This window comes from Delphinus delphis, chromosome 15 (assembly GCF_949987515.2).
Source record: "Delphinus delphis chromosome 15, mDelDel1.2, whole genome shotgun sequence".
Classification (NCBI taxonomy): domain Eukaryota; kingdom Metazoa; phylum Chordata; class Mammalia; order Artiodactyla; family Delphinidae; genus Delphinus; species Delphinus delphis.
In genome coordinates, this window is record NC_082697.1 from 31,833,692 (window position 1) to 31,860,547 (window position 26,856).

Consider the following 26,856-nt stretch of genomic DNA (forward strand, 5'->3'; position numbering starts at 1 on the left):
ATTAGCAGTAGTTCAATTCTTGGCACCCATATAAGGTCAGTACATTTAGGACCAAAAATTAGGCAAAACAACCAAAAGGCTAAACTTGGCCAAATACTGAAAAAAATGTTTAATTCTTCAGAAATAATTATGTATTTGAAAATATCTAATTTGACTAATGTAATCTCTGATTTATCTTTTCCCTTTAAGGACAAATTTAAACTATTTTTTTAAAACCTTACACATTTGGTGATTATCTATTTCTGCCTTTCCAAATAAATGTTACATACTGACATTTCAGTGTCCCTACTGTTGTAAAACTGAGTAAAACAACAAAGGAGATTTAGAGTTAGCAACTGGACAAAACTACTCTGATCCTGTAATAAGATAACCTGGGGGGAGGGGGGGAAGGAATTCTGTAAACACTAAAAGCAAATATATTAACAGCACCCTCTAGTGTTACAATATTTAAATGGCACTTCATTAAGATAAATTATAAAATATAAAATTTTTTTAATATTTTGTAAAATTTCACACAGAAAAGTAGACAGAACTGAAATACATTTTAACTTCATATCCAACTTATTTCTATGTATTGTTTTCATTCACGTGGCAAATTCTCTACTTAATTGTCAGAGACCACCAGGTGTGAGTCCTCTGTCATTCAATTAATAACTAGACTAATAAAAAGCCTTGATTTTAAGTTCAGCACACAACCAATTAAATTCAGGCAACATTTCCCAGCCTCCCTTGCAGCTAGATGTGGCCGTGTGACTATGTTTTGGCCAATGGGATGTGAGTTGGAGTAAACATGCTCTCTCCTTTCCCTCTTCCCACTGGCTGAAGGAAACATCTTGAGCCATGTAAATGAATCAATACTCTAGGAATGGTGAAACTATAAGAATAAAAAGGACCCAGATTATGTGAAAAAGAAGCTATTTCATATTTGGGTATAATAGAACAGCCAAAACTATTACCCCCCTCCAAAAAAACAAAAAACCCACACACGTAGAAAGAAAATCTGGCAAGACAACACATTTGGAATAAACCCAGTCACTAAATTTTCAACAGAAAATAAATCAGTACATATTTCAAACCTGGCTAAATTCTATTTTCCTTCAGAGGAACCAAATGGAAGGATCACAATAAACGATACACATTTGTGTGAGGTGAATAAATTCACTGTTCCCCTTGACTATCAAAGACTTATTAAGTTGGCTTCTCCAGCAGACACTTAGAGGCTGGCCTTTCATTCATAATCTCAAAGCACAACTCGGAATATGTGCTGACAGCACATCCAGAATTCAGCAATAAAAGTAAAAGTAAGTGTATTCAATTCTGAAAGTAAATCCACTGTTAAGACTACATCCTTCAAACTAACGATTCACATTACAGTGTGTTCTGGTCAGTACCTTGAAGTCGAATACAAGGGGTAGTGGGAAAACAGAACTCACTGAGAATCCAGAAGCCCATGGTTGTGCGGACCATGCACGATGGTGTAAGTGCAGGAAAGACATTATCCAGTGGGCCTCAGGTGTCTTGCTCTGTAAAATAAGGGTGTTGGCCCATATCTGTGGTTTTTGCATGTTTGCTTTCAGTAATGAAACAAGCACCCTCAAATTGAATCTTATTCAAAGCTGGGAGGGGGGCAGTCTACATAAGTAGGTGGATGATGTCATTAAAATGGGGACTCAATACTCTTCACTATAAAGTTTTAATACACATTTTCCAGAAATAAAACCAAATTTTAAAAATCCCCAACCAGTAAATCAAAGATTCCATAACCATATGAACTTTGCTGAGAGCAGCAAAAAAAATACATTTACCAAGCTTTCTAGCAGCAGCCTGCAATGTTAGGCTGCACTATACCATATCTTTATCATTATTTGGTTACCCTAACACAATGCTGATTTTGAATTAAAGGGGGAAAAAAGAACATGCAAGACCAAGAAAGGCAAATATCAATTATTTTAAATCATTTAAAAATATAATCCATTTTAAAATTTAATTTTTTGGGTTAAAAAAAAGACATTCCTATTAGAATGGCTAAAACAAAAAGAAACTGCTAATACCAAATGCTAATAAGGACACAGAGCAAATGGAACTCTCATACACTCGTGATGCGTTTGTTAAAATGGCAAACCACTTTAGAAAACAGTTTGGCCATTTCTTATAAAGTTAAAACACACACTTACTCTAAGATCCAGCAATATACTCCTGGGTATCTACCCAGAGAAATGACAACTTTTGCTCAAACAAAAATCTGTACATAAATGTTTACAGTGGTTTACAATAGCCCAAACCTGGAAACAACATTCACCTTTAACTAGTGAATGGATAAACAAACCATGGAATATGCCTATTAAAATGTGGTATCATTTCACACCTACCAGATAATGCAGGAATAAAAGAGTTTAATAATACCAAGTGTGGGAAAGGCTGTGGATAAACAGGAATTTTCCCACTGTTGCCAGAAACGTAAATTGGTTCAAATACTTGGGAGAACAATTTGGTAACATCCAGCAGGTTGAAGATGTGTGTGCCCTATGATTCAGCAATGCCACTTCTCAGCATACTCCACCCCATTTTAACAGTATACAACCAACACATCAACAGGAGAATATAAAAATAAGTTCTGGTATGTTTAAACAGTGGAATAAAACAGAGCAGTTAAAACAAGTGAACTTTAGCCACTTGGATCAACATGGCTTGAAAACATACCTGAATGAGCAAGTAGGCTGCAGAACTCATACCACATGAGATCTTTTATTATGGGTTTTAAATCAGTCAATATTGTATGTTGACTTATGGATATGGAAACATATAATACAAAAGTAAAACTGTGGACTGCAAAGTTACCTCTAGGAGAGAGAGAGAAGATGATATTAGCAAAGGATACAAAAAGGATATTTAAAATGTTTTATTTTCTTATTTAAAAAAAAAAACCCTAAAGCAAAGACAATGTGGTTAGACTTATTAGATCTGGGTATCTGACATATGAGGGTTCATTCTTTCAATTTCTTTATATTTGAAATTTCCCAATTAAAAACAAAATTCTAACAAAGAAACTCCAGAAGTTTCACACAAAACACATGCAAAACACATGCAAAAACTGGTAAAAGTAGTTGCCTCCAGAGAGGGAAACTGGGAGCAGACAGAAGGGAGACTTACTTTCCATATCTGTCTTCATGTACTTTCTGAATTTTTTTCCATGTATATCCACTACCTTTTTTATTTTAAATTACAAATAAATCTGATGTACTCTTCACCTCAAATCTGACCCCTCTCCAAGGGGGGAAAAAAACTAAAATATTTTTATTTTGGATAAAGAAAGGCTACTAATGGAGATTCCAGCCCAGACTGTGCCACAAATGAGCTCTGTCACCTTGGGAGGTGATTTAATCCACCCCTCTCCAAGGGCTGTGTCACTTCTAAAATCCTATTTTCTGCGAAAACACAAACATCTCTCCATAAATTGAAGATCTGAAATTCTAAGTATACCAATAAGGAGCAATAAGCAGTTCTCCTGTAATGCTGGGTGGAAAACTTTCAGAATCTGTAACAACAGGTCCACACAGACTGTCTGTAGTGATTGCCTCATGTCCTCTGTGGAATAAAGTGGGTAGAGATGTATAGAGATAGTCACTATTACTCAACACTCAATGAGACAGGAAGTTGAGGGAGCACTTATCTGATGACTTATTTTCTTAATGAACTAAAAAGTGGAGGTCATGGTGGAGAAGAAGGAGGCCAAGGATGAGATATGGGAAAGGAATGAGTAAAATTACTGACAAAGGAAAAAAAAAAAAGTCAAGGATCTAGCTGAGCCCAAAACTTATAAATACGTAAAGGAGAAAGTCACCTTGTTATCCAATTTCTCTCCAGCAGAGTGCAACTAACAAAAAAAGATAGAAAAATTAAACAAGTAGGACTGTGCCACTGACGAAAGTTGGCAAGTTATGGGGCCAATTCAGAGAATGAGAAAACCAAGGTGTTGGTGAGATGACAGTAACGAGACTCCCTGAAGTCCACAGCAGGTAAGAAGGGTTGGGAAGGCAAGAGGAAGCCAGAGAACACCGAAGTGCCCAAGGAACAAGGACTGCTGGAGGAGAATAAATGAGAGCTAGGAAGGACAGGATGTGTGCAGAGGGGAGATTCTCCAAGCTCAAGGTTCCCAAAGTATCATCTGGGAGATAACAAGGCCCAAGAAAGCTGAAGTGAACTGGATGTAAAACTCCCTGGAAAAGATAATGTAAAGGGAGAGTGAGGTTTGAAGGCTGGATAAGCCAACAACTTAGAGACGATGTTAGAAGACACAGTGGAAAGAAACATAGCAAGCCAGGAGCCAACATCCAAGGCACATAAATGGCCAAGAAGTTGGTAGATGATGGCACAAAGTAAAGAGAGGATGGTATCACAGACTGATGTGAACTTCAAAACTGATAGGCATCAAGGCTGGAGAACACAGCCTGCTATTCTCACTACCTGGAATGCTATAACATCTGGAGAATTCCTATTCATACTTCAGATCTCTGTTTAAATGATCAATTCCTCAGCAAATTCCTTCCAGACCCCTCAAAATCCAAGTCAAACTGTTCACCTTCCTTCACTGTTCCCTCCAAAGCAATGACGCAATTCATGCCAAGTATCCTTCTTTATCCAAATTTATGCTTTTTTGAGTTCATGCAGTGAGGAATCCACATTTTCCTGAATCTATCTGGTTCCTAAGTTTGGACTAGCAAAATAAAAGATTTCAGAAGGGTATACCCCAAAATTTATCCAGAGCCACCAGGTCAGGAAGGCAGGTTCTCTGATGAATTGGATTTAGGACACCTTAGCCACACACACTTAAAAGTAGTCCACTTGGCTGTAAGAATTCCTAACACATCAAGATTCCTTTTTAATTTTAATGTGATTCTCACTATATTGCTGATGGGAATATAATCATGTGTAAGCTTTCTTCTGAAAAATGTGAGAAATCCAAAAGATCATAAATAAAATGTATTACTTATAATTCACTCAGCAAATCATAAAATTACTAAATAATTTTTAACGTCCCTTAAGCAGGAAAGCACTTTGGATATACTGCTAGTGGGAGTAATTACTGGCTTTAACATTTCTAGATGGCCGTTTAACAACATTAATCAAAAGCTCTAAAAATACACCTAACCTTTGACCCAACAATCCTATTCTTAAAGAATTTATCATAACAAAATAATTAAAATAGGCTCAAATTTTTCAAAGTGAGAATGTTCACTAAATAGTGCTTAGAATAATCCAAAACTGGAAGGTAAATTATTAATGTCTAAAAATAGAAAACTGGTTGGTTAAATCGTGGGTTAATTCTTATAATAATATATTATGGGGATTAAAAAATTGGTAATAACATTTCACTGACATGGAAATGTGTTGACTGTGTCACTGAGTAGAGGAAAAGGCAGGTTACAAAACATACATGACAATCCTATTAAAGTTGTAGCCACACACACTTAAGCACGCACACGCACGCACGCGCGTGCACACACACACACAGAAAAACAGATTCTCCAGATGACAGGATTAAAACTGATTTTTTTCCTCTTATTTTTCTAGAATGTATATGTATCACTTTCAAATTTTTTAAACCTTAAATCACTGCATAAGGTCAATACTGAAATAAATATGAAGGCAACACAAACTAGAAAAAAAGAAGCTAAGGCACTCAAAACCAGTGCCGAAGAAACACACCCAACTGATGTAGTCAATGTGCTCGCTCCCCAAACAGCAGCTGACAGATGGGTCTCCCTGTAACGAAATGCCTAAGTTCCTCATTTCTGTGATTTGCTGAGAGCACCTGAGTAACTAAGGGAACCAAAGGTGTGGTTAAGAAGGTAGGCGTTCTTAATGTGCTGCAAACCTACCGGGTTCAGGGGTTCCTGATTTTCCTGTATTTCCTCATATCCTTTTATTCTCTGATTTCAACTCTTCCAAAGCCCATTTTTATCTAACAATAGTACTGTACTTCTTACTTAAGAAAAATTACATATATATATAAATTTTAAATGCTATGTTAAGAATTTTTTTTCTACTTCTCAAGCGAGGGAATAAATGGATTAACATCTAGAAATACTGCCTATCAATCGATCTAATTGTGAAATTGGTTCAGAAACAATTTTCAGGCAATGGGAAACCTCTCCATTTAACAGGAAAAAAATGAGAAAGGGGTGATAGAAACATCACTCAACTATGAGTATATTTTATTAGGCAGTCCTTAAATTGAAGTGTCTTACATTATGAAATACCCCAGAATCCAAAAGCTTACAACTTGACAACTCAGTAGATAAAGCAATGTGGTCTTGAGCTGTGCCACCCAATGTCACCAGCCCCATATGACTACTGAGCACTTGAAATGTGGTCAGTCCAACTGAGATATGTAAAATACACACCAGACTTCAAAGAGTTACCATGAAAAAAAAAGTAAAATCTCATTAATTTTTATATTGATTACATGAATAATGTTCTTTATACATTAGGTTATAAAAGGTATTACTAAAATAAATTTTACCTGTTTTTAACTTTATTCACCATAGCTACTAGAAAATTACATATGTGACTCCCACTGTAATTGTATTGGACAGCACCAGTCTAAGAAAATGGATATCAGGAAAAAAAAGTAAATGTTATTTCATAGTAGATAACCATGGTAATCAGACTCCATTCAAAGAGTGTGTTCTGACACCTTTTTACAAATACACATATACACAACAGAGGCATGGCCATGTATCTTAGTCCAAATATCAAAGCAAACCCTATATCATATCCTACGTAATCAACTTTGCAGCCTGCACTATGATGGAGGTGAACAAGTGCCATAACCTAATTTCTCACTCACAGCACTGGGAGGAGGGAGGGAGTCAGATGTGAAAAAGGCCAAAGCAGAAATCCACGTGGTAACAAGCACAAGCTGAAAGGCCAAAAGGGGAGTCAGAGGCTCTTTTTGAGAAGCTCAGAACCAGCATAAGAAATTTAAATGAAACACAGGGTCCATCCAAGGGTAAACACTACTCAAATCCAAAAGGGCCTTATAATTACTAAATTGCAGGTTCTGGTTTTACATGGCAAACCTAAAACAAAATACCTGTATTTAAAACAAATTATCATCAGAGGGAATGGGACAAATTTATTGATGAGGTTTTTCCATACCAAACAGAAAGTCAGCAAACAACTTAGACAATTTATAGACAGTTGGTCTTAAGCCAACACTAACATGTTGATTTTAAAATATATCCAACTGAAAAGGCCAGAGTTGTTCTAATATGCTTCGAATCTCTTTATATAACCATTACAATCTTCCTTCCTTACCTTCTTATGCAAGCTCTGTAATCATCATCAGTGTTTATATAGTTTTGCAAAACTACTCAATTTCTCTGGTAAATATTTCTCTTGTTGCTACTGATCAAACTATAAACAACACAGCATTTTCATATAACATGTTTAGTAACGAGAAAGTAGGACACTGACGTCAACGGCATGAAGAATCTGTAAACCAAAAACACCAGAACTACCAGACACAGTGAGGCCTCTCAGAAATCAGCCTCCAATAAAATAGAAATTTCCCTTCCCTGCTCAGTTTTTGATCCAGTTTATATCTAAGTCCCTCCATATCTGTTGCAGTTCAATCAACTTCTAAAATGAGCCTGAATCAGCACCCAGTCTGTAGGCTCCATGTATTGGGCAGAGCTGTTGCTCTCAGCTATGAACGCCCAGGCAGTGAACTCTCACCTGTATGCTCTTTTTTTTTGTTTAATATTTATTTACTTATTTATTTGGCTGAGCAGGGTCTTAGTAGCAGCACACAGGATCTTTGTTGTCATGTGTGGCCTCTTCGTTGTCGCGTGTGGGCTCTTTTAGTTGCGGCATACGGGTTCTTGTTGCAGCATAAGGGATCTAGTTCCCTGACCACGGATCAAACTCAGGCCCCCTGCACTGGGAGCGCGGAGTCTTATCCACTGGACCACCAGGGAAGTGCCTATATGCTCCTGTTAACAATGATGAAAGGTACTATCAAGGCTTCTCTTTTTCCCAGTTTAGTAAGAGGTCAATATTTTGGCATCTGTACTGACAGTCTCAAAGAAAATGGAATAAACCAACTGTTTGGCTAGCTTCCTGAACTGCCACAACTGTCTAAGCACTGAAATGGAAATGGGAGTACATGTGAAGCAATATACCTAGACAGACTGGAACAACTAGTGAACTAAAGAAACACTGCCTAATTATCAAACAGTGCATGAGAGCTCAGAAAAGCAGGAATTCAACAGGGCTTGAAACTGTCAGAAATGACTTTTGGGAACTGGGACTTGGCACCAGCCTTGAAAGATGGAGAGTCCTGAGCAGGAGGCCACCATGGGGTCAGTCCAGAGGTAGGCATGAAAACAGGCTAACCAGGGCACACTAGATGGAGGAAGAAATCGCCTCACAGGATCTTCGGAGTCTCCAAAGTCCAATGTGAATGCAACACAGCTTTATGACACATGAGCTTCTGGACAGATGATAAGAGTTAGCAAGAGTCCACCGCTGGATACTCAAGATAAGAGATCAAGAAGCTACTGCGTTAATCCAACTATACGGATCTTGGCAAGTGGGACGATGGAAACAACAAGGGATGGATAGTGGGAGTGATTTCTAAAAAAAAGAAAAATCTAAGACTTGGTGTCAAAGATGACCTCTGGGAGAACAAGAATGTTCCCCCTTCAGAAATAAGTAAATGGATTTGACAGGCAAGTAATGAATGAAGTTTGGACGTGTTGAATTTGAGCTGGTGGTGGCATGTACATCTGACAAGTGTCCAACAAAGACCACCAGAAATTGAGAGAAGCTCTATGAAAGAACAGAGCAGAGAAAGAGATTTGTGAATTGAAATAGAAAAATGGTAACTGAAACTCTGGGATTGGGAGACCATTTATTTTGCAGATATCCCCAAACACAGCTGCCTTCCCCTCACCTCCCTTATCTTTAGCAATTATTTCTTTTAAGAATGCAAAACATATAATTTAATGATGATGGCTTAAGGAAAAAAAACTACACACAGAAAACAAAAGGAATGAAAGAAATACACAAAAATATTCACAGTGATGTCATTAAGTAGAGGATTCAAGGATATTTTCTTCTTCCTAATTTTTGTAATTTCCCAAGTTTTATTTATTTTTTAAAATAGCAAGCATAGCTTCTATTAGAAAATAAAAAATATGTTTTAAAAAGGCATGATTCCCTCTAAGCATTTTTGAAAGTTCTTATAACTGTACACCTAGTGAATTTATTTCACTGTATGTAAATTAAAATTAAATAGACAAAAATACCATTGATGTAGTGTTTGACATTCACCATACTGAATAAATTTCGTCTTGACAAGACAAAATGAGAGAATGTTTATCAGTAGGAATATAAATTCTTGCAGCTTCTCAATCTTCAATTTGCCAGTATCTATCAAAATTTTAAAAACTGGAAAATCTTATCACTGTGCCCAACAATTTTATGGCTAGAAATTTACTTATGGGTAGTCTCTCCAAAGTATGTACAAGAAATTTCACTACATTATTATTTATAATAGCAAAAATTTTTAAATAACCAAAACGCCCATCAAGCTTTAGGATGAGGGAGATGGTAGAAGGAAAGGAGAGAAAAAAAGTAATGTTCCTTAGTAATGTACTTGTGCTTAGTCTCACTACTTAAATTGCTGAATACCTGAATAAGAGCGAGGGAACAGGTCTTCAATTTCTTTACCCCCAGGCTTCACACCTGTGACCCTGACCAAGAACCCCAACAGCAACAGGCACTCAAATGTTAGTGGATTAAAAAAAAGTCAAAAGCATGTAAATGAAAATGAAAATATTTACCTCCTACCTTGTAATTAGTGTAAGTGGCAAGACCGTGCCTGTTTGTTTTCTAGTTTAAGCTACTTATGTGGAATTTGGCCTTTATTAAAGAAGTATTACCTTATCATTAGCATTAACCTAATAATTATTCCCAGGATTGCATTTAGACCTTTGCTGACATGTGCAAAGGGCAAAGTCAAGCACAAAAGGACCGTCAGTACAACTCTCACAAAATGCAGAACAAGAAAGATCGTGTTTCAGATGCAGACCTGTCCTTATGCTTTCCATTACAAGCTGCTGAGCTACATTTCCTTGTGCTGCCAAAGCCCAAGCTCAAAACAGCATGTGGAGTCCTGGTTAGTGGAGTTAAGACCTAGCCAGAGAAAAACAAATGGTAAATCAAAATAAAAAGTAATAATAAACCTGGCAGGAGGTTTATGCAGTCTACTTTTCAATGGGCCATGCTCAATCCTAGAACTCGCTCTATTACTTCTTCCCTCTAAAGGAATATCTCCAAGGCCCTAATGCATCCCTAGGTAGGATTACAAATTTTTCAGTCCCTTAAAAATTAACTCTCCATTTGCACAAAATATTTTGAAAGACAGTATTTTAGAGCACCAGAAGAAGTAAATTTTGTTACCCAGTGGGCTTTCTTGATAATTGTTTTAACTCCATATTCCCTAGCACAGGGCCTCAAATTTTAAAAACTTTTAAAAGATTTTAGTTCTCACTATGTGCCAGGCATTGTACTATATATCCTATGTGTGAAATTCCATCTTCACAACAACCCTTGGGAAAAACTGGGCCCACACTTTATAAGTAAGAAAACCCAGAAGGGGTGAGGCCTCCTGGTCAAGGTCCTGGAGCTTATAGGAGACGTGACAAGACAGGGGACAGAGCCCATCAGGACTGTGACAGCAGAACCCTCACTTTTCATTATGACTCTACATTGCCTTCAATGCTACCACTAGAATAAACTGCAGGTACTGTATTTGTGGGAAAACAGAAGACTTAATTACTCAAAAATCACTTTCTTTTAAAGCCTCTTAAAAATGTATCAATACGTTGGGGGGCGGGGTGTGCTTCCAAAAAAGCTGGGTCACGTTCTGTTTTTTTAAGCTTGGTAGACAGATATTCATCTTACTGTTTATTAAATGAACGTGTTTTATACATGCTTGTACCTATGCATGCATTTCACAATAAAAACCCAGAGCCTGACTCAGGCAGCGTCTCTGGAATAGTCAATGCAACACCGGTTATGAGCCTGACCCTCCATTATAAAGAAAAACGTATGAGATGACTATAGTTTAGCCAGACACCAACAAGTTCTTCACTGGAAAATATTTAGGCTGTGAATCTTTCAACTTCACTGTTTGTTCTAGGGCAACTTAGCATTGCCACTCACAGATGACTCTAGGTAAATAAGCACACAAATGCCATCAGAGTTATACCCGTTCCAGGCTTCAACGAGTGTCCAGTGATCCTGTATTTTTTTTTTAATTTCAGAAACTAAACATTGGTCTTTTGCTGTTTGGGACAAAAAATACTAGTCATTTTAAATGATTAGAATATGAATAGAGAAATTATGGTTTTTTCCTGCCAAAAAAAAAACGGGGGGGTAATTTACTTCCCAAAATAAAATCTTCATAACCATAAATCAATTTTAAGTTATGTTTATTAAAAATTTACAGAGTCAAAAGGGAGGTATCCATCAGTGAAGATTAGTCAAGAAGAGGAATAGTGGGAAGAACATGGAAAAAAGTAACAAGAAAAGCGTTAAAAGAATATCTTTTTTTAGTGAAACAAATTATATACTTTGTACTTTGAAAAATGCAAGTTGCACAACATGTATAGTATAATCTGACTTTTATTAAAAGTATAATTACATAGAACATACTTGTGGACACAGGAATGGGTTGGGATGGCTAAACATCAAGCTGCCTTGAGTGTAGGGGGCATAAGAGTCTGTATGACTTTCAAAATTTGCTTTATCCAATTCTGACAAGTTAGAATTATTTTCCAACATGCATATGCTTCTTTTATAAATCATTTAAAAAGCTAAAAAATATTGTTTTAAAAAAAGGTTCCATGACGGCAAAGTTGCAATTAACAAAATATCATTTAGACAAATCACAGAAAAATTCTGAAAGTGAAAGTACTATGACTCTATGAATACTTATTTTTGGAAAGTATTTTTTTAAGCTGATTGGTAAGATGAGTGTTTGGAAGAACTCACTTTCTACGCTACTGAACAACTATCAGAGACCAAAACACAGAATTGGGTCAGAGGTTCTATCAGTAATATTGGGGAAATGCAAACATATTTTTAAGAAAGGAATCTTGAGAAAGGAATTAAGCAGGAGGAGCCACTCAACAAAAACAAGACTGAGTTATCAAGTGAGCATCCTTGAACTTCTGTCAAGTGGCCCTGTAACACCCCTCCCCTTCGTAGGCTCCACTGTACTCTGGAAACATGAAAACCTGCCCTTTGCACACAAGGCTACCCAGCTGACATCATAGCCCAGGCCCTTGAGAGCATTTCAGAGGAGACGTCACGTGGAGGGAGAACAATGACGTGCCACCCGACTTTCCCCCAACAAAGGCCACTCCCCACTCACAGGAAACTGTTCACAGTGCTTCTCTTCTTCTTTTTTTTTTTAAATAAGTTAATTAATTAATTTATTTTTTGGCTGCATTGGGTCTTCGTTGCTGCAAGTGGCCTTTCTCTAGTTGCGGTGAGCGGGGGCTACTCTTCGTTGCGGTGCGCGGGCTTCTCATTGCGGTGGCTTCTTTTGTTGCAGAGCACGGGCTCTAGGCACATGGGCTTCAGTAGCTGTGGAACGTGGGCTCAGTAGTTGTGGCTCACAGGCTCTAGAGCGCAGGCTCAGTAGTTGTGGCGCACAGGCTTAGCTGCTCCATGGCATGTGGGATCTTCCCAGACCAGGGCTCGAACCCGTGTCCCCTGCATTGGCAGGCAGATTCTTAACCACTGAGCCACCAGGGAAGTCCTCTCTTGTTTCTTAATTGGGGTGTGCAAAAGTGCTACATGCTGGGGTTGCCAGACTTTGATTTCCTAGAGGAAAAAAAAGTCACCAAAAAAATGTGGTAGGAATAATACAGAATTGTCATTTTTGCATTTTACCATTTCCTTAAAAAGGGATGTTAACACTTCAGAAGCAGGAAAGAGAGAACCCCAGGGCCAATACCATTCACAAGTCAGAAACTATGAGCAGCCAAATCATTATATCAATTCAGTAGATGCCAAACAGGCTGACAAAACACCTACTCCTGATTTAACAAACAAAAACAAAAGCTCTTCAATTAAAATTATAACGATACTTGCTGAATATAACAAAAAATATCTTCTGAAAACAAGGGCAAACACAAAAATACTATATACTCTTCATTTAGTTTGTATATTTTAAAGGACTTATAAAAGAAGCACATGTGTATGTACCTGAAAATCTAGATGAAATGAGCAATTTTTTTAGGAAAACTGTTTTTTGAAATCCTGAATAAGTAACAATAAACAAATAGAGAAAAGTACGAAAGCAAAGAATTATTCACAAGAAAGGTGCCAGGGACTTCCCTGGTGGCGCAGTGGTTGGGAATCCACCTGTCAATTTAGGGGACACGGGTTCAAGCCCTGGTCCAGGAAGATCCGGAGCAACTAAGACCGTGTGCCACAACTACTGGGCCTGCACTCTAGAGCCCGTGTGCCACAACTACTGAGCCCGCATGCCACAACTACTGCAGCCCGCGTGCCTAAAGCCTGTGCTCGGCAACAAAGAGAAGCCACCGCAATGAGAAGCCCACACACCACTACAAAGAGTAGCCCCCGCTTGCCGCAACTAGAGAAAGCCCGCACACAGCAATGAAGACCCAATGCAGCCGATAAATAAATAAATAAATTTATTTTAAAAAAGAATAAAGAAAGGTGCCAGACTCAGACAAATTCACAGGCCAGTTATTTCCTAATCTTCCTGGTAAGAAATGGGAAATTGGTAACCTTCCCAATTTCTTCTGGAAAAACTGACAAGCTAACAAAGAAAGCACAAGAGAAGAAAACTGTATGTTAACCTCACTTGCCATTCCTAGATTTTTTTTTTAACTTTTGCAAATATGACATGCAAAGAATGACATCTGGTTTTAATCCTGATTTCTTTGATCCATATGTCTACAGTTCTCTTATGAACTGTAAGTGACTTTTGCCCATTTTTTTCAATAGGTTTGTTTTTTTTCTTGTTCATCTGTAAGAGCTCCTTATAAATTAAGCACATTAACTCTTTGTTGGGTTGCAAAATTATCCCCAGAAAGAGCAAAAGACTGCTTTTTCCATTTTGTTTGTACCACCTGAAATGAAGGATTTTTTTAATTAATTTCTCTTAAGTCAAATCTAGTATCTTTTTGCAATTTCTTCTATCACTTTCATGCTTAGAAAGTCCCTCTCCATTCCAAGATCAGAGAAACAGTCACCATTATTTTCAGCCAGATGTTTTTGCTCAAAATCATTTTAATATATGTAACATCCATCTCTAAAAAATGCATATTTAATAAAATCACTGTTCAAGAAAATAACTAGATGAGTATAATTATATTAACTTTAGTTGTAGAACAAGTCTAAGTAAATTATGACAGTAAAGTACTTTATGATAAAATACTACAAAGCCATTCTATAGTACACTATCTGATGACATGGGGAAATAGTCATGAACTGCTACTAAGTGGGGGGAAAAAAGGCAGAATACCATTTTTATATAAAAACTACACTTATTTGAAAAGCCAGGCAGTATAGACACTTACCTAAACATTAACAGTGATCCTCCCTGGGTGTCAGATTCCAAGTGGTGTCATTTCTTTATGTTTTTTTGTTTTATACATTACTTATGAATTTGTATTATATTTGTGATTAGAAAAAAAGTTTAAAATTCATAAATACATATGCAAAAAGAGTCACTAAAAATTTTTGTCCACATGCTTAAGTTGCAATTGTCTTTCAAAAAAAATAAGATGCCTTTCCTTCACTTATTTAATCCCATATTACAAATGGGATAATAAAAACTTAGTTCAAGAAAAATGGGGGTCTTGCCAATCTACCTAATTACCTAAATCAGGCAGTAATGCCTGATTTATATTCTTGGCAAAATGACCAAGTTAATATCACAAGCCAATGGCAAAGATCAGTGGTGATAGTAACTCAAACTCAGCTAACACAAATGGTTCCATTTTCCCTAGTAGACTGTGCCTCAGTGTATGAATGAGCACTGCCCAGCTCAATCAAGCTGAAAAGCCTGTTTTATGTACACTAACCCAAAACCTCCTTGGATGCAACTAGAGATTATCATACTAAGTGAAGTAAGTCAGAAAGAGAAAGACAAATACCATATGATATCACTTACATGTGGAATCTAAAATATGGCACAAATGAACCTACCTACAAAACAGAAACAGACTCACAGACATAGAGATCAGACTTGCGGTTGTCAACGGGGAGGGGGAGAGGGAAAGATTGGGAATTTGGGGTTGGTAGATGCAAACTATTACATTTAGAACGGATAATCAACAAGGTTCCCTGTATGGCACAGAGAACTATATCCAATCTCCTGGGATAAACCATAGTGGAAAATAATATATAAAAAAAGAATGTCTATATGTGTAAAACTGAGTTACTTTGCTATACAGCGGAGATTGGCACAACACTGTAAATCAACTATACCTCAATTAAAAAAAAAACTCTAAAACCTTTCCAAAATGTCTAGGAGTGATCACAATTAGATACTGACCAGATTAAAATACCGGGAGTCAAAATTTTGAACTCAAAACTAGTGAAGACCTGGAGATGGTCATGCCAGAGTCCCAGACAGGCTGCTTCTCCCAAACTGTGCCCCAGTGCCTGACCCAGCACTCTGCCCAAAGACGGTGCTCAACAAAGGAGGGTGGGAGAAGGAACACAAAGAGTTTAGAAATCCTGCAGCAGAGACTCACACCCAGTAGAGGCAGCAGGATAACCAGAACCCAGACCAGACTCATTTCTCCTGAGAAGCTATGGAGAGGAAAACAGTGCCAGGATGGCAGAGGGCTCTTAGTGCCTACTCCATGCCTCTGCTACACTAAGTTCCCGGCCCACAACCTCGAGGAGTTAGCCCTAAAATGTAGTTAGGATGAGTGTTTCTAGAGACCTGGAATACAAGGGGAAGCCCATTTTTTGAAAAAAGCCTAAAGGATATCATCAGAGTCACATAAGGCTATTATCAAAGTATGATGCAGAAGTCTCAAATTCTATTTTTTAATAGTACTGGAGCAAAAGTAAGGAATTAAGGCACAAGAGCTCCATCAACTCAAAATAGACATATGTGCCCAAAGGGTCAAGCACTAAACACCAAAAGTACCAAAATTTAAAACTTGAGTGGAAAGTTTATAAATGACACCTAGCCTCACTTTCTGGCTGCTTAGAATAAGAGCACCCAACTTTCAGACCATACCACTTAAAGTTCCCATTTACTGGGACCAAGATGTTGAAAACTCTTCAAGTTCAAATTTTATTTTTTAATTCAGCTGATTATCCCAAGCATATTTTAACAGACAAGCAAACTTGAAATCTAAAAAATATTTTAAACAAAATCATGTTCTGATTATTCATCTTTAAGAAAAATATTTCCTTTGAAAAAAGATTAGATTTTTATTTTGAAAACTAAACCCCAAGAAAAATGAACTACAAATAAAAAATGTATGTCTTGAATACATCATAAAATAAAATTATAAGGCAAAATGGGCAAAATATCTGTAACATTTTTTAAAGTGCTAATATCCTGGATATAAAAAGAACTGCTGGGCTTCCCTGGTGGTGCAGTGGTTAAGAATCCGCCTGCCAATGCAGGGGACACGGGTTGGAGCCCTGGTCCAGGAAGATCCCACATGCCGCGGAGCAACTAAGCTCGTGTGCCACAGCTACTGAGCCTGCACTCTAGAGCTCATGAGCCACAACGACTAAGCCCACGAGCCACAACTACTGAAGTCCATGTGCCTAGAGCCCGTGCTCCGCAACAAGAGAAGCCACCGCAATGAGAAGCCTGCACACCGCAACAAAGAGTAGCCCCCACTCGCTGCAACTAGAGAACGCCCGCACGCAGCAACGAAGACCCAACACAGCCAAAAATAAAGTAAATAAATTTTTTAAAAAAAGAGAACTGCTATAAATCACCAGGAAAAAGATGAACACAAGACTAGAAAAATTGGTGAAAGAAATGAGTAAGCCAAACAAAATACAAATGGCAAAAAAACCTCATTAAAAAGTGTTCAAACTCACTAGTTATCAAAGAAAAGCAAAAGAAACATGGTTCTATCCTTCACCCAAATTGTTTAAAAAAATTTTTTTAAGTTTAAATAATAACAGTAATTCCCTAACCTGGATGCAGAAGTATCTGGCATATATGTTACATATGTATCAAAGCCTTAAAAATGCAAATGATATCCCCTCCAAAAATGTAGTCTGAAGAAAAAAAAATCAGAAAGATGCATATAGATTTCTGTACAAGGCTGTTCACCACTGTATTATGTTCACCACAGCAAAAAAAAAAAGAAAAAAAAAAGGCCCTGTATGATCTCTATTTTGAAACACACACAAATAAACATACATGTATGCATGCATATATACACACATTTTACTTTCAAATAAATCAGAAAAAAAAGGATCATCAATGAGTAAACGAAACTATTTTGTGTATGAGTTTTCACCACAATCCTAATATTCCTTAATATCTCTAAGACAGGATACCAGTCCCACTTCCAGATCTTTTTCCAGTAATTCTTATCTTAATTCTGACCAATTGCTACATATACTTTAAGAGTGATTCTAACCAACAGCTTCTGTGTTCTCCATATCATAATCCCTAAAATCACTGTGAATTTCCTGCATATTCTTCGCAGATCACCCCATTTCCTAGAGCGAAAAGAAAAAGAACACTAAAATTCCTGAGAAATAACAGACACTCTCCAGGGACTCCACTCTATCCTTGCTCTCTGTACAGATTAGGGACAACTACACATACCCGGGAGGAAGTCAAAAGCAAAATCATTTCTTGGGAGAATAACATCAGTGATTATATTAAATTAAGAGAAAGTGCATAGACCTCTCTAATACATTCTTCACCAAAGTGATCTAATGCTCCACACGAGGATCTCACAGTATGTATAGTCAACTATTCAAAGTCTTTAAAAGCGGTAAATATCTGCATTTTAGTTCATTTATAGCAAGGGTTCTCAAAACCCGGCTGCACACCAGAATCACCTGCGAGATTTTTTAAAACCTCTATGCTTATGCTGTATTCTGATCAACTGCACCCTAGTTGATTCCAATTTGCTGTCAAGGTTAAGGACCACTGACTTGAAGCATGTTTTTCAAACATCAGATAATGACTCACCAGAGTAGAGAAATCAATGCAGCGGGCTGGGGCCAGCAACTTTTAATTAAAAAATAAATAAAAGAATGGAACAGACTAGAAGAAAATATCAGAATGTATTGCTCCTAGTGCAGATACATATATTCTCAAGAAATTTTTCAATTAAAAATATATAATTCTTGCTAACACATATACATGGAATCTAAAAAAAAAAAAATGTTCATGAAAAACCTAGGGGCAAGAGGGGAATGAAGATGCAGACCTACTAGAGAATGGACCTGAGGATATGGGGAGGGGGAAGTGTAAGCTGGGACAAAGTGAGAGAGTGGCACAGACATACATACACTACCAAATGTAAAATACACAGCTAGTGGGAACCAGCCGCATAGCACAGGGAGATCAGCTCAGTGCTTTGTGACCACCTAGAGGGGTGGGATAGGGAGGCTGGGAGGGAGGGAGATGCAAGAGGGAAGAGATATGGGGATATATGTATACGTATAACTGATTCACTTTGTTATAAAGCAGAAACTAACACACCATTGTAAAGCAATTATACTCCAATAAAGATGTTAAAAAATATATATATAATTCTTGACAATACTACCCAGATTGATCTACAGATTCAGTGTAATCACTATCAAAAATTCCATCTGCTTTTTTGGCAAAAATTTGGCAAACTGATCCTAAAATTCAAATGGAAATGCAAAGGACATAGAATAGTCAAAACAATCTTGGAAAAAAACAAAATGGAGGACTCACGCTTTCCAATTTCAAAACTTAATACAAAGCTGTGGTAATTAAGACAGTATAGTACCAGTATACAGATAAACATATAAATCAACAGAATAAAATTGAGAATTCAGAAATAAATCTTAACATTTGTCAGGTGATTTTTGACAAGGGTGCCAGGACAATTCAATGGGGGAAAGAATAGCCTTTTCAAAAAATGTTGCTGAGATGACTGGAAATCCACACATAAAGGAATGAAGTTGGACCCCTACCTCACGCCATATACAAACAGGATCAAAGACCCAAATCTATGAGATAAACTATAAAACTCTTCAAAGAAAACACAGGGGTAAATCTTCTTAGATATGACAACAAAAGTACAAGCAACAAAAAAAGAGAAATGGGACTTTAACAAAATTAAAAACCATAAGTTTTTAATTAAAATTTCAGAAAGTTTAATTTAAAACTCGAAGTTTCAAAGGACACCAGCAAGAAAGTAAACACAACACATAAAATGGTAAAAGTTATTTGTAAAGTATATATCAGATAAGGGACTCATATGTCAAATATATTAAGAAACCTTACAACTCAACAATAAAAAGACAATCCAATTTAAAAATGGGCAAAGGATTTGATAGACATTTCTCTAAAGAAGACATACAATGGGCCAACAAGCACATGAAAAGATGCTCCACACCATTAGGAAAATGCAAATAAAAACCACAAGACACACTTCACACCCACTGAGATGGCTATACTCAAAGACAGACAATAATGCATGTGGAGAAACTGGAACCATCATAAATTGCTGATGCACCCACTCTGCAAAAGTTTGGCAGTTCCTCAAAATTTTAAACACAGAATTACTATATAATCCAGTAATTCCACTCCTTGATATTTACCAAAGAAAATTAAAAACATGATCACACAAAAACATGTACATGAATGTATATGCATGTACACAGCAGCATTATTCATAATAGCTGAAATTTAGAAACATTCCAAATGTCCATCAACTCATTAATGGATAAACAAAATGTGGCACTGATTCTTGCAACAAGGTGGATGAACCATAAAAGCATTATGCTAAGTAAAAAGCCAATCACAAAAGACCACATATTGCATGATTCCATTTATATGAAATGTCCAGATAAGGCAAATTCACAGAAATAGAGTACAGATTAGTGGTTGCCAAGGCCTGGTAGGGGGAGGGAAGAAAGGGGAATGACTGCTAATAGGTATGGTTTCTCTTTGGGGTGAAAAAAAATGTTCTGAAATTAGATAGTGGTGATGGTTACACAAATCTAAAAACAACTGAAGCGTACCTTTCAAAGGGTAGACTTTATGGTGTGTGAATTATATCTCAATAATGCTTTTTTTTAAGGCTAGCCGGTCAAGTGCCCCTTCCCTGTCATTCCCACAGAACCTCATATGGTTCCTTTACCATACAATAAAAAGGTTATTTATTCGTAGTAACTCAAAGGCCTTACTTCTGAGCCTTATATTTCATGACCAGATCACAAAATCGCTTTGGGTGACACACTAATTTTTTTAGTTAGTGAAATAGAAATAGAAAATATCAGAATACACAGCATATAATGTTTTTGTGACACTTGTTTTTGAGATACACACACACAGACACACAGACATATATATGTTGATGAAAAATGAGTCAGTCAAAACAAAGTCTAGAAAATATATTGTAGAAGTTGACTGACACCTATTCAAGAAACAAAACAAAGGACTTCCTTAGCGGTCCAGCGGTTAAGACTGCGCTTCAAATGCAGGCGGGCTCAGGTTCGATGCCTGGTCGGCGAACAAGGATCCCACAAGCCGCTTAGTGTGCCGACCCCCCCCCCCCAAAAAAAGAAACAAAACAATAAGTACAAGATCTCAGAGTCAAAAACAAATTGAAAGAAAATTGAAACCACTTTGGAGCATCACCCTAGGCAATGAACTAAACATTAGAAAAAGTGAACTGGGGACTTCCCTGGTGGCACAATGGTTAAGAATCCACCTGCCAATGCAGGGGACACGGGTTCAAGGCCTTGTCCGGGAAGATCCCACATGCTGCGAAGCAACTAAGCCCGTGCGCCACAACTACTGAGCCTGCACTCTAGAGCCCAAGAGCCACAACTACCAAGCCCACGTGCCATAACTACTGAAGCCCATGCACTTAGAGCCCAGGCTCCGCAACAAGAGAAGCCACCACAATGAGAAGCCCACGCCCCACAACAAACAGTAGCCCCCGCTCTCCACAACTAGAGAAAGCCTGCGCGCAGCAGCAAAGACCTAACGCAGCCAAAATATAAATTAATTTAAAAAAGAAAAAGTGAATTGGACCCCATGTCTGTTTTTATTGATCTAGTGAAGTAATAAAAGATTCCCTACCCCATTTACCTCCCAGGACTTCTGCGTGGGTTCAGAGGAGCCTCCTGCTCCTAGGATGTTCAGGATCCCTGCCGGAAATGCAGGGCCCCAACTTACACTAGGTGTCAAAAAGCAGGTACAAAAAGGAGAACAGAAAAGGGAAAAATCGATATTGCTAGTATATTGTTTATCTTCACAGGGATGAAAAAATAATGAGAAACAAGAACCCACAAAACTTCTCTGAGGGAGAGAACATTTTCAAAGACTGAGGGTCAGAATCCCTGACACAAAAGATGCAAACAGCACAGAATATCTGAACCTGAAGGAAAGATATAACTTGTATAATTCCTTCCAGCAAGAAATTTGAGGTCATCCTTAAATCAGCATGGAAACTGAATTTGGAGAATTACCACAAAAACAGGAACAGACTCTACAAAGAATTTTTTTTATGGTACATAAAATTCCAGGGTCAATGTCAAGGTGACAAACTTTGTTCATTCAAAACACTATGTATATTGTAATTTAGTGAAAAAGACATTGAAAATAGGACACTTTACTATCATTAAAGATTATATACAATAATGCATTCCAATAAATATTGAAAATAAGAAGGACCACTACCACATTTAAACCTGTTCTGTAAGTACTCTGCAGTTTATATTAAGAAAAAGAGGTATTTAAGAAGAAAAAAAAACAACAAATGATGGTTTGCAGCTATTATGACTGCCTATCTAAGAAACTAAAGAGAATCAACTGAAAAGTAAGAATAACAGAGTTTGGTTAGGTAGTACACCAGCACCAGCTATTTCATTTTCCTTGTTGACACACAAAATGACTGTTTCCCAGCTCCCTTGCACCTAGGATAGGGCTAAGAGACTGTGGAAGAAAATACTACTAACTCCAAGCTTGACCCATAAAAAAAATCGTCCATACACAAAATTTGCCAAAGTCTGGCAAACTTAGAGGCCAGAGTTTGAAGTCAATTGTGTTATAAGATGGAAGGAGTCTAAATCCCCAACTCACCAGTTAGGGGAGAACCTGTGAGCAAGAAATAACTTTTTATTTTGTTAAGTGTACAGATTTCGGCTAGCATTAACTAAGCTGAACAACATTAGAGGTCAGTTAGAAGAGATATAGACTGCATGCAGTATACTTGCTTTATACCAATTAGGAAACAGTATATATGTAAGGGAGAAGGAGGAAAATCACCTTATTCTAAATAGCAAGCATTTTAAAATAAAGAGCAATCAGTAAGTGATCTGTAGACCATACATTAGGAAGAATCTAAAAAATGAGACCTATTAAAGATCTGTATGAATCAAAAGATTTGTTTATGGACAGAACAATTCATTATAAAGATGAGAAGTCTCCCCAAATTAACATACATTCAATGAAACTGCCCATTAAAAGTTATTTTGAAACCCTAAACTGAAACATACTGGGAAAAAAATTGAGCATAGGCACTATTACATAGTAAAGCCTACTATAAAGTGATTATTATGATGAAAATAGCAAGGTCATGGCTAAGGAATACACAGATAAATGGAATAACACATTAAGTCCCATGACAGATATAAGGATTCAGCATATTATTATGGTTAATAAGTTAATAAGAATGAATTAATGAATAAATGGTGTTGGAATTAACGTAGAGAAAAACATCCTTACTTCATGCCATACTCTAACACAAATACTAATTATAGCTGAATATTAAAAAAAGAACTAAGAGAAAATATACATGCATATTTATAAAATCTTGGGCTAGAGAAGGCATGGGAAAGATAAACTGACAGATTTGAATTCAAAGCATAGAGCATATATTCGCAACTTATGACCAAAAAATGCAAATATTTTTAAATTTATTTTTTATTGAAGTATAGTTGATTTACAATGTTGTGTTAATTTCTGCTGTACAGCAAAGTGACTCAGTTATACACATATACACATTCTTTATATTCTTTTCCATTATGGTTTATCCCAGGATATTGAATATAGTTCCCTGTGCTATACAGTAGAACCTTGTTCTTTATCCATTCTACATGTAATAGTTTGCATTTACTAACCCCAAACTCCCACTCCATTCCTGCTCTACCCCCTCCTCCCCCGTTGGCAACCATAAGTCTGTTCTCTATGTCTATGAGACTGTTTCTGTCTCATAGATAAGTTCATTTGTGCCATATTTTAGATTCCACATATAAGTGATATCATATGATATTTGTCTTTCTCTTTCTGACTTACTTCACTTAGCATGATAATCTCTAGGTGCATCCATGTTGATGCAAATGGCATTATTTTGCTCTTTTTTATGGCTAAGTAGTATTCCATTATATATATATGTACCACATCTTCTTTATCCATTCATCTGTCGATGGACATTTAGGTTGCTTCCATGTCTTTGCTACTGTGAACAGTGCTGCTATGAACATAGGAGTACATGTATCTTTCTTTTTAATTTTTAAAATTATTTACTTATTTGTTTATCCATGTTGGGTCTTAGTTGCAGCACACAGGATCTTCACTGCAGCATGTGGGGTCTTTTGTTGCAGTGCACGGGCTTCTTTCTAGTTGTGGCGCCGGGGCTCCAGAACATGCAGGCTCAGTAGTTGCGGCACACGGGCTCTCTAGTTGTGGCGCACAGGCTCTCTAGTTGTGGCATGTGGGCTCTCTAGTTGTGGCACATGGGCTCCAGAGCACGTGGGCTCAGTAGGTGCGGAGCACAGGCATAGCTGTGGAGTGCGGGCATAGCTGTCCCGCAGCAGATGGATCTTAGTTCCCTGACCAGGGATCGAACCCGTGTCCCCTGCATTGGAAGGCAGATTCTTAACCAGGGAAGTCCCTGTATCTTTTTGAATTATAGTTTTGTCAAGATATATGCCCAGGAGTGGGATTGCTGGATCGTATAGTAATTCTAGTTTTAGTTTTCTGAGGAACCTCCATACTGTATTCCATAGTGGCTGCACCAACTTACATTCCCACCAACAGTGTAGGAGGGTTCCCTTTTCTCCACACCCTCTCTAGCACTTTTTTAAAATGCAAATCTTAATAGCATATTTCTCAAACAAAGTGAAAGCAGGATCAAATGTAACACGTCTAGCAGCATCAACTTTACTCAAAGATTAGGGAGGAAAAGTGTTTCATGTTAAACCAAGCACTGATGTTTCTGGAATAGAATATAAACTTTACATTAATTTTAGATAAAAAGACTTAAAAGTGTCATGCTTTTTATACTCTCTAACACTTCAAAATATGCATATATTCCCCCATACCATACTTCTGTGGAATAATTTGTGAAGCAATGTCTTAATATAGAAAGAGCTCCTGAGGGACTTCCCTGGTGGTCCAGTGGGTAAGACTCCACACTCCCAATGCAAGAGGGGCTGGGGTTCGATCCCTGGTCAGGGAACTAGATCCTGCATGCATACAGCAACTAAGAGTTCGTGTGCCACAACTAAGGAATCTGCATGCCGCAACTAAGAGTCCACGTGCCTCAAGAGCTCATGCAGCCTAAATAAATAAATAAATATTTTTTTAAAAAAGAAAGAAAAAGGAAGAGCTCTTGATAATAAAATATGAACTCAAACTTTTTGTGTCTTTTGGCTGCACCACACGGCATGTGGGATCTTAGTTCCCCGACCAGGAATGGAACCCACGCCCCCTGTATTGGCAGTGTAAATTCTTAACCACTACACTGGCAGGGAAGTCCTGAACTCAAACTTTTCAGCACTGACCACATAAGTATTACTATGAAGCAGGGATAAGCAAACTTTCTACAAGAGCCAGATAGCAAATATTTTAGGCTTGCAGGTTATATGGTCTCTTGAATGGGCATGACTATGTCCCAGTGAAACCTGATTTACAAAAACAGGTGCTGGTGGTTCCCCAATCAGCAGCATCCTCATCATCTGGGAACTGGTTAGAAATGCAGACCAGGCCCCATCCCAGACCTTCTGAATGAGAAACTCTCAAGTTTAACATCTATCATGTTAGACAAGGAAGAGGTTGTACCCCCAACCAGGTGATATGTCTTCGGAGACAGCAAAGAATTTAAGCCAGCACTGCAGAGGGGACAAGAAAGCCATACCGAATTGGAGACTGAAATCCCAATACAGCTGAATTGTGAGAAACAGCGTTTCAAGCAGTGCTTCTCATCAGAAGCAGGGGAGAAGACCATCCACAGAGTCATTATACCAAGACCTCTGTAATGAAGCCTTGGTCCAGAATAGAAAAGTTAATGCAGGTTTAATTAACGCTGGGTCATGTATGTCTTCACTTGAACAAAGCGAAGCCACCTCAAAGGAAGCCTGTATAAAGGAAATGTGCATGTGTTGGGGTAGGGGGTTGTGGGAGGAGCCTGCAGGAATAAATGAGGGAAAGGAAGGAACAAAGGACCCAAGCTGGGGTGCAGAGAAGAAAACACTGAGCCTGTTATGAACAACAGGATGGATAAGAGGAGGCAGGAGAAAGCGAGGACGATCTGTTCTCCTTCAGCCTCAGCATGTACCCTCCACACTGCCCCAGAGTTTCCTACAATGCACATCTTTACAAGTCACTCCCCTTCTGGGAATTTCTTAGTGGTCTCCCAGACAAAATTCAAGCCCCATAATATAGTATGAAAAGGACCTTTAAGCTCTGTACACCCTTTCCACCTACCTGAGTCTCAGCCTCCCTCCAACCATCCTGACACATTCAGAGCCTCTCACAAGCCTCTCCACTTTTACTCACGCCATTCCCACCTCCCCCTCCCCCACACCCACCCAATGGAGCATGGCAATCAGACCAGCCCTCGGTCAAATTCTGACTCAGCTACTATGACCTTGGGCAAGGAGCTGCCCACCACCAACTTCAGCATCCTCAGATGTAACATGGGAATAGTAATACCTATTACCATAGGGCTGTTGTGATTAAATGCCATTAGTAAACACAGGAAGTGCTAGGCACCCGTTGACCAACTGACACTAGTTTCCCTGCCCTCTTCTATGCCAACAGGAGCTAAGAAACACAGACCTTCAGGCAAGACTTGGGAATAGCATTCTATCATTGAGGGTCCCAAGGTTTACTGGCGCATTAAGAGCAGAATTCAAGACCCAAGAGTTAAGTTAGAAAAGTTTATCAAGCTCCAGTTCCTTCACTGATAAGATGCAGACCAGAACCATGTTGGCTGCCAGCTGTTGAAACCAACAATAGTGAACTCAAGTGTTCAGCACATAGCCAATAACCACTGGCACCATCATTATTGCACTGGCCCTATCACATGGGGCTCACTGTCTAGTCTTTCTTGGGTCCCCTCTACTGCTTAGAGAGGCTCCTGGAGAGAAGAGTTTTAAACTGCTCTTCAGTTCAACTTAGAAGATAGGAAGATTCAACTCAGTAAGAGTCACATGCACATAAATGAGAGAGAGGTGGCCACCAGGCACTCATTGAGATGCCCCAGGGCAACTGACACAAGGCGACTTAAAGATCAGCTGCTTTGGGAAAAACTGTGGAAAGAACCCGTGAATAAAGAAGGCTTTCTGGACCACAGACCATAA

The 26,856-nt window shown here is 38.0% G+C and overlaps 1 protein-coding gene across 1 annotated transcript in view; it reads right to left on the reverse strand.

The window, feature by feature from the left end:
- SLC23A2 (solute carrier family 23 member 2) overlaps positions 1 to 26,856 on the reverse strand; it is a 147,914-nt gene that overhangs the window by 116,735 nt on the left and 4,323 nt on the right. The window contains exon 2 of the mRNA XM_060031194.1: positions 12,449 to 12,903. The gene's annotated coding sequence lies outside the window, so the exon portion shown is untranslated. The remainder of the gene's footprint in view (positions 1 to 12,448; positions 12,904 to 26,856) is intronic.